Source organism: Musa acuminata, chromosome BXJ3-9 (genome assembly GCF_036884655.1).
Source record: "Musa acuminata AAA Group cultivar baxijiao chromosome BXJ3-9, Cavendish_Baxijiao_AAA, whole genome shotgun sequence".
NCBI lineage: Eukaryota > Viridiplantae > Streptophyta > Magnoliopsida > Zingiberales > Musaceae > Musa > Musa acuminata.
This window is the reverse complement of record NC_088357.1, coordinates 15,447,130-15,456,468: the sequence shown is the minus strand read 5'-3', so window position 1 is coordinate 15,456,468 and position 9,339 is coordinate 15,447,130.

Here is a 9,339-nt window from a genome sequence, read left to right as displayed (position 1 = left end):
ATTACATGTTTAATGATGTAATGAAAATATAAAAATAAAATAGGATCATGCTTATAATGCTAGTAATTTTGAAAATGATAATAAAAATTACATATTTTATGAAAAGAAATAAAATGATTAGATTTAAATCTAATGATAATCCTATGTATGTTTTTCAAGAAGAAATAATTTGTATCTTGATGATTTTTCGATTTTGTTTGAAAATACATTATGTTCAATGAAACCATGCTTGATATCTTAATGAAAATGTAATAATGATTTGAAAGCATGCTTAACGAGTTTATATTTCGAACTTATGCATGATAGTTTTTGCGATCTTTTGAAAGTTCTTTTTCGGTTTTAAAAATGATACATGTCTTGATTTGGCATATATGAAAAACTTGAGCATACTTATATGAAATTAATCATATGAATTGAAACACTAAAAAGAGGAAAGCTTTCTCCTAGAAAAATTTCTCTACTTTATCAATTTTTCAAAAAGGGGAGATTAATGAATCTATCTATATATTTTTTTGTGAATATCTTGAAAATGATTTTAATTTGACGATTTGAATATGAATGAGTTTTATCTTGATTTTTTGTGATTTATAAATTAAGATTTCTTATGCTTAAGTCAAGATTTTATATGCATGAATTGAAATATTTTTCTCCTAAGTTTCTTTTATGATTTACTAAAGAGAATATCTTTTTCGAAATTCATAACTTAAAATTTATTTTGAATATCTTTTATTATTTGATCTCCTAAGATTTTTTTTTATTATTTAAGAGGAGGTTTTTCAAAAGAAATCATGCCTTTTAGTATTCACATGATCTTATCTTTCATGATATGATTTTTATGTAATTTCTTATATTCATCACCCAATTAATTTTTCTTGATGAGATGAAATGAATGTGATGAAATAAAAATATGCATGAAATACAAATGAGAAGTTATGATCATGCATGATAGGATGCAATGTAATTTGACATTTAGAAACCATCATAATTTAAAATGCTATGATTTGTTGTTAAATTGATGTATTATGAATGCTTGAGTATCTTGTATGATATAATGATTGATATATTATTAGTATCATGTATAAAATAAGGATAAAATGTAAGATTTTAAAATTATGTATGTTTTAATTTGAAACTATTATGATGCACAAACATATTGAAAAAGGATTGATACTTCAACTTTGTCATGATTTAAAAATTCATGTAAAGGAAAAAAGAATTACAACATTGTATTCTTCTCTTCCTTTTGACAATGACAAAAGGGGAGATAGCTAGCTTACTAACTAGCTTACATAAGTCAAGAAGATATAAAAACTGGCTTACTTGCTTACACATCTAACGAGAAGATGCAAACGTACTTCATGTAGCTTGCTTCATGTAAAACATTGTATCTTGCTAGCTTGTTATCTTGCATTATTCTTCAAAAACTTGGTAGTCTTCATACTTCAAAGAGAAGTAACACTTGTCAAATTACTAGCTTGTATATTGTAAAATAATATAAAATTTTGTTAGCTTGCACTTTGAAAAAGAAGCAAAAATGATACTTCTCAAAAGAGAAGAAAGAGCTTGCTATCTTGAAAATCACTAGCTTGCATATCTAAAACTTGCATATCTAAAATTTGATAGCTTGCATGTTCTAATATGATGTAGTACTTGCTAAATTTTTGCTAGCTTGCATGATGATACAAATAGAGATTATGTTTATTATGCAATGAGTTGAACTTATATTTCCAAACATTTGAAAGTTACACTTCTCCTTTTTGTTGATGACAAAGGGGGAGAAGTATGATAATGTTATGCATGATGACGTGTTGCAAATATTCATGATGAATATTTGCAAGGACTTGAATTCAGCTTAAATTCAAGGTTCTATCAATATGACATATTAATAGGGGGAGTTTGTTTATACTCTAGGAGTTTGTTTTAACTCCGTCATTAATTGGTTATCATCATAAAAAAGGAGGAGATTATTGAATCTTGTATTTTGAAGATGAAACTAATTGATAAGTATTTATGATTTAATCTATATTTTGAGTGATACAGGATGCTTCGATCAGGGAGAGAAAATTAAAATAGGAAAAATCATGTTGGGCCGGAGAAAGACATGTCAGAAGATTGGACGTCGGGCTGGAGGATCGGTCGATGTATCGATAAAAGGCTTCGGGCCATGAATTCGGGCATCGGGCCAAGAAGAGCGGATATTGCGTTAAGGATATTGGAGTTGCGAAGGTCAACTGGCCGATTGGGCAATAGGCCGCAAGAGAGGACGATGCGCCGAAGAACCTGGAGTCAAGAATGCGATTTCGTTAGGAGTTTGAGAGTTCGTTGGAAGACCGGACATTCGTTGGAAATTTTGCCGGAACCAACCAAGAAGTCCAAAAGCTTGGCAAAGAAGCTCATCAGAACTTGCCAAGAAGATCGTCATGAAATCCAAGAGCTTGCCGGGAGTCCGCTGGAACATTGCCGAGAGATCGTCGGAAGTTCGTGTTAGGATCGGAGCGGCACTAAGAGGGGGGGTGAATTAGTGCAGTGGTAAAGTACGATAAACTTTTTCCGATTTAAACACTTTCGGAAACTTCGTACGAAAAAAAAGTAACGTTTTCGTTTGAAACCGTTTCGATTGCGTTCTAACTTGAAGGGATAAGTAAGATGGAGATAAAGAAGTAGAGCATTAAAGTGCAAATGATTTGCAGTAATATAAATGACAATAAGTAAATGCAAACTAGAGATCACGCCGATTTACAGTGGTTCGGTCAAATGACCTACATCCACTTGCGAGGCCCCTTTTCGATGAGGCTCCCACCTTCCACTAGCAAATCTCTTGAAGGGGAAGGGTAAATACCCCTCTTACAACTTTTTACAAGCGGTTCACTCTCTTACAGATTTTCAGCAAGAAAGAAGGAGGTGAACACTAGCAAATTAAAAACAAGACTAGCAAAGACTTTTCTAAGACCTTTCTCTCAATCAATTATTTCTCAAAAAGTTGTTGTCTCAACTGAGATTTGAGGGGTATTTATAGGCCTCAAGAGGATTCAAATTTGGGCTCCAAAATTTGAATTCTCTTTGGGTTCCTGATGCTGGCGGTGCCACCGCCTGTCAGTGTCAAACACTGATAGTGGACTGGCGGTGCCACCGCCTAGCCGAGCGGTGCCACCGTCCAGCTCTCGGGTGCTGGGCAGTGCCACCGCCTGGCTCTCGGGTGCCAGGCGGTGCCACCGCCAGACCCTTCGGTTCACTGGTTGGGCTTCAAATTTAGCCCAAACCAAGTCTAATTTTGGGCCCAATTAGCCCCTAACCAGGATATAGGATTATCTCTTAATCCTAATCCTAATTACAAGTGAACTACATAACAAAACACATCCTAAGCAAGTTTTCAACCGCGAACATTGAGTCTTGTTCCGGCGAGCTTTCCGATGAACTTCTTCCGACGGACTCTCAGCAAGCTCCCGATCTTGTGATGACTTTAACGAGTAGCCGAGCCTTCTCGGTGATCTCCGTGAACCTCCGACAATCTCTTCGGCGAACTTCCGAAAATTCCGACAGGTTCCCGATTTCTTCTCGATTGGTTCCGGCAACATCTCCGACGATTCTTCGGACTCTTAAACGTCCATCAAACTTGACTCCGGTATTCTTGCTTTGTGTTTTCTGGTTATCGTAGTTAATCCTGCATACTTAACTCAATAATATGGATTAGATCAATTAACCCATCAATTGATTTTATCATCAAAATCCGAGATTCAACAATCTCCCCCTTTTTGATGATGACAATCAATTGATGATGGAGTTAAACATAACTCCCCCTTTCTATATGCTATATTATGAGAAGATGAAAATACTTGAATTTCATCCATTGAATTCAAGCATAAACCAATAAGTTCTAACCGTAGAACTTATCATTATTCTCATTAAGCAATAGTAAATACGAAACTTCGTTGAAAATCATAAGTCAAATGATATGGGATGAATTTTACTACGACAGGAGATAAAGATTTTCAACATGAATTTCATGATATAGATGTAAGGCATGCTTTCAATATGATCAATCAATCTTATGATATTCTCAAGGATTTTGCAAGGCATTTTGCAAGGCATATAAGACATTCATACAAGCTTTTGCAATTCATATAAGTCATGCTATCAAAATGGTACAAGTCATCACTTTTCTCCCCCTTTGTCATCAACAAAAAGGGAATGAGACTTGAAGCACATAATTTGTGATTATAACATTGATCATACAAAAATTTTATCATCCAAAATTAAGTATGCTAAAATATTTACGCAGAGTTCATCATAAAGGAAAATTCAACATTCATCCATTTTATCAAATCTCTTCTTTCTATAAATAACAAAAATTGTAGGTGTACAAGGAAGAGATTGTGAAAAAAAAAAAATTTCAAGTAGTAACTCCAATAAGTCAAGATCATAATTCGAATACAAACTCATTCAAATTCAAATTGTCAACTTGAAACTCATAATCAAGCCATCAAAATCAATTTCGAGATTCATAAAATATCATAAAATCATTAATCTTGATTAGATGAGAGCGGAGTTTGACTCAAGATAGGATAAGATAATTTAACATGTCATTTAGAATCGAAAGAGAAGGATTAGATTCACCGAGGAACGGAGAGAGGATGAAAAAACTTTACGAAAAATTCATTCAAACAAGTTTATTCTTAGGGACAATTTAACATACCTAATTCCCTTCTAATGAATTCAAATTGGTCTTCATTCAAAGCTTTTGTAAATATATCTGCTAATTGATGCTTTGTGTCAATGAATTCTAGAACAACATCATTGTTAAGGACATGATCGCGTATGAAATGATGCATAACGTCGATGTGCTTAGTTCTAGAGTGCTGAATTGGATTTTTAGTAAGACATATGGCACTAGTATTATCACATTTTATGGGAATGTTTTTAAAGTGAATTCCATAGTCTTCTAATGTATTTTTCATACAAACAACTTGTGCACAACATGCACTTGTAGCAATGTACTCGGCTTCCGCCGTAGATAGTGCAACTGAATTTTGTTTCTTGGAAGTCCAATAAACAAGTGCATGTCCTAAAAATTGGCATGTTCCGGATGTACTTTTTCTATCTCTCCTGCATCTGCCAAAATCAGCATCTACATAAGCTATTAAATCGAATTTTTCAGATTTTGGATACCATAGTCCTAGATTTGGAGTTCCTTTAAGATACCTAAATATTCTTTTAACACTTTTAAGATGAGATAATTTAGGATTTGATTGAAACCTAGCGCAAAGTCTTACACTAAACATAATATCCGATCTAGTTGCGGTGAGGTAGAGTAGACTACCTATCATTCCCCTATATATTTTTTGATCGAAATTTTCACTATTTTCATCCATATCTAACTTAGTCGCAGTACTCATAGGGGTGTTTATTGCTTTTGAATTATTCATGTTAAATCATTTTAACAATTCTAATGTATATTTAGATTGGTTAAGAAATATACCATCCCTAAGTTGTTTGATTTATAATCCTAAAAAGAAAGTTAATTCACCCATTAAACTCATTTCAAATTCATGACTCATACATTTGGCAAATGATTCACATAGTGATTCATCCGAAGAGCCAAAAATAATATCGTCAACATAAATTTACACAATAAGAAAATTATTTTCAAAATGTTTAATAAACAATGTAGTATCAACCTTGCCTTTGGTAAAATTATTTAAAATAAGAAAGGAACTAAGCCTTTCATACCAAGCTCTAGGAGCTTATTTCAAGCCATAGAAAGCCTTAGTCAATTTGAATACATGATTAGGAAGAAGAGAATTTTCAAATCCGGGAGGTTGTTCGACATATACTTCTTCGGAAATAAAACCTTTCAAGAAGGCACTTTTGACATCCATTTGAAATAGTTTAAAATTATTACTACTAGCATAGGCAAGGAGCATCCTTATGGCTTCTAATCGAGCCATGGGAGCGAAGGTTTCTTCGTAATCGATACCTTCTTCTTGGTTGAAACCTTTGGCCACTAATCTAGCCTTGTTTCTAACCACGATACCATTTTCGTCTTGCTTGTTTCTAAAGACCCATTTAGTACCAATGACTAAATGGTCACTAGGTCTAGGAACAAGCTTCCATACCTTATTTCTCTCAAATTGATTTAATTCCTCTTGCATTGCAATAACCCAAAAATCATCTTTTATGGCTTCGTCAATGCATTTAGGTTCGATTTGAGAAAGGAAGGCGGCGTTAGCACAAAAATTGTTGAAAGAGGAACGAGTTTGAACCCCTTTTGATGTATCTCCTATAATTAGCTCCTTTGGATGAGAATCTATATACTTCCATTCCTTGGGTAAGGAAGTTTCGGAAGAAGGTACATCCAAGTTGCTATTTTGAGGAGGGGGTTCATTTAAATTCAAATTATCAAAACCAAGATCATCATCAAATTTATTTTTCTTTAAATTAGAAATTTCATTAAAAACTACATGAATAGACTCTTCTATTACTAAGGTTCTTTTGTTAAAAACCCGAAAAGCCTTAGAAATGGAAGAGTAACCAAGAAAGATGCCTTCATCGAATTTAGCATCAAATTTTCCTAAGGCATCCCTTTCATTCAAAATAAAGCATTTACAACCGAAAACTTTAAAATAGGAAATATTTAGTTTTTTGCTATTCCATAATTCATAGGGAGTTTTTGATAGGGATGGTCTTATTAGGACCCTATTCATGATGTAGCAAGCCGTATTTACGGCTTCGGCCCAAAAATACTTGGGTAGACTATGTTCATTTAACATTGTTCTTGCCATTTCTTGTAGGTTTCTATTTTTTCTTTCAACTACTCTATTTTGTTGGGGATTCCTCGGAGTGGAGAAGTTGTGATTGTATCCATTAACTTCACAAAAATTTTGAAAGTCACGGTTTTGAAATTCGCCACCGTGATCACTCCGAATTGATAAAATCATGAAACCTTTTTCGTTTTGAGTGAGTTTACAAAATTTAGAGAAACACTTGAAGCAATCACTTTTGTGGGCTAAGAAATAGGTCCAAATGTATCTAGTATAGTCATCCACAATTACAAACGCATATTTGCTTCCTCCTAGACTTGTCGTGTCAATTGGTCCAAATAAGTCCAAATGAATTAATTGTAATGGTCTAGTGGTGCTAATTTGAGTTTTTGGTTTGAAACTAGTTTTTATTTGTTTACCTAGTTGACATGCATCGCATACTTTGTCCTTAATGAACTTTATATTTGGAATTCCTCGCACTAATTCTCTAGATGAGATCTTAGATATTAGTTTCATGCTTGCATGGCCTAGTCTTCTATGCCAAAGCCAAGCATCATCATTTAAAGCGGAGAAGCACATTTCATTACTTAGTTCATCAAGGTTGATGGTGTAGACATTATTTTGTTTTAATACAATCATAGTTATGTTATGGTTTGGTTTTTCAATAATGCACACATTTGATTCAAATCTAACGATATAACCTTTATCGCATAATTGACTAACACTCAAGAGATTATGTTTCAATCCATCAACTAGTAAGACATCATCAATAGAAAATTTTAATTTGTTACCTATGGTTCCCTTGCTAATGATTTTGCCTTGGTTGTTGTCTCCGAAGGTGACGTACCCTTCTTCTTTGCTAGTGAGCATAAAGAAATGAGATGGATCTCCAGTCATATGTCTTGAGTATCCACTATCTAGATACCATCTCTTGCTCCTAGCTTGTGATGGTGTATGTTTCTACAAGAAGGGATTATTTTTAGGTACCCATTTTCTTTTTGGTGCCTTAAAAACTTGTTCATCATATTGCATAGAATTGATCATGGTTCCTTTAGGAACCCAAATTAGTTTGTTCGGACTAATTTTTTTGAATGGACATTTATAAGTTTTATGTCCATATTTACAACAAAAGTTACAATTGCTTTGGTGCCGAACATGTAAGACGGGGCCTTTAATGAAAGTGGTTGGATTTTGGTGAGGACTTCTCACAAATCCGATTCCACTTCTTTTAGGAACGTGACCCTTATTTGTAAGGATCATGTTCAAAGATTTACTACCAACCTCGAATTTCTTCAAGGTATCCTTAAGTAGCAAGTTCTCATTTTGGAGAGATTCTAGATCATGACATTTTATACATGGAGCTAAACTATCATGATATTCAGTTTTTAATTTATCGATATCACAAGTTAGACTATCATGCTCTTTTTTAGCAATTTATTTTTTCTACTAATTGTCTTACATTCATCAAATAACTCATGGAAAGCATTTAATAATTCATGATAAGGTAAATCAGCATTAATTAAATCCGTTACCTCTTCTCCGATGGCCATTAGGGCATAATAAGCAACTTGCTCGGTGTTGGACTCCTCTTTTTCGGACGCGCTTGAATCATCCCACGTTGCCTTGAGCGCCTTCTTCTTTGATGTTCTCTTTTTGGCTTGAGGACAATCGTTCTTATAGTGTCCCGGTTTTTTACACTCATAGCAAATCACTTGGTCCTTCTTGTGTTCAAATTTATTTTTTATATTATTTTTAAATTTATTCTTTCTTAAATATTTTTTAAATTTTTTAGTCAAAAGTGCAATGTCATTGTCACTGTCCTCATCACTTGATGTTCCTTTCAAGTGGTCTTCTTGTGATGTGAGTGTCATATCCTTCCTGTTCTTTGGAAGGGGGTTCTCGAGCTCGTCATGAGCTTGACATGTCATTTCGTAGGTCATTAGAGACCCAATAAGTTCTTCAAGAGGGAATGTTTTAAGGTCTTTAGCCTCTTGAATTGCCGTAACTTTTGGATCCCAACTTTTAGGGAGGGATCTTAAGATTTTAGTTACTAGTTCAAAGTTAGTAAAATCTTTACCAAGAGCTTTGAGTCCATTGATGACATCCGTAAACTGGGTGTACATGTCTCCGATGGACTCACTTGGTTTCATTTGGAAAAGTTCGTAAGAGTGCACAAGGATGTTGATTTTGGACTCTTTCACTCGGCTAGTGCCTTCATGAGTGACCTCAAGAGTTATCCAAATATCAAAAGCCGAATCACAAATTGAAACACGATTAAATTCATTTTTGTCTAGTGCACAAAACAAAGCATTCATAGCCTTTGCGTTTAAAGCAAAAACCTTTTTCTTCGGTTCATTCCATTCGCTCATCGGAAGAGAAGATTTTTGAAATCCGTTTTCAACAATAGTCCAAAGCTCGAAATCCATGGAAATGAGGAAGATCCTCATACGAGTCTTCCAATAAGTATAATCCGACCCATTAAACAAGGGTGGACGTGTGATAGAATGACCCTCATGTATGCCGGAGTAAGCCATCTCTCTTGGGTATCAAACCAAATATGAGAGTGAGCCTGGCTCTAATA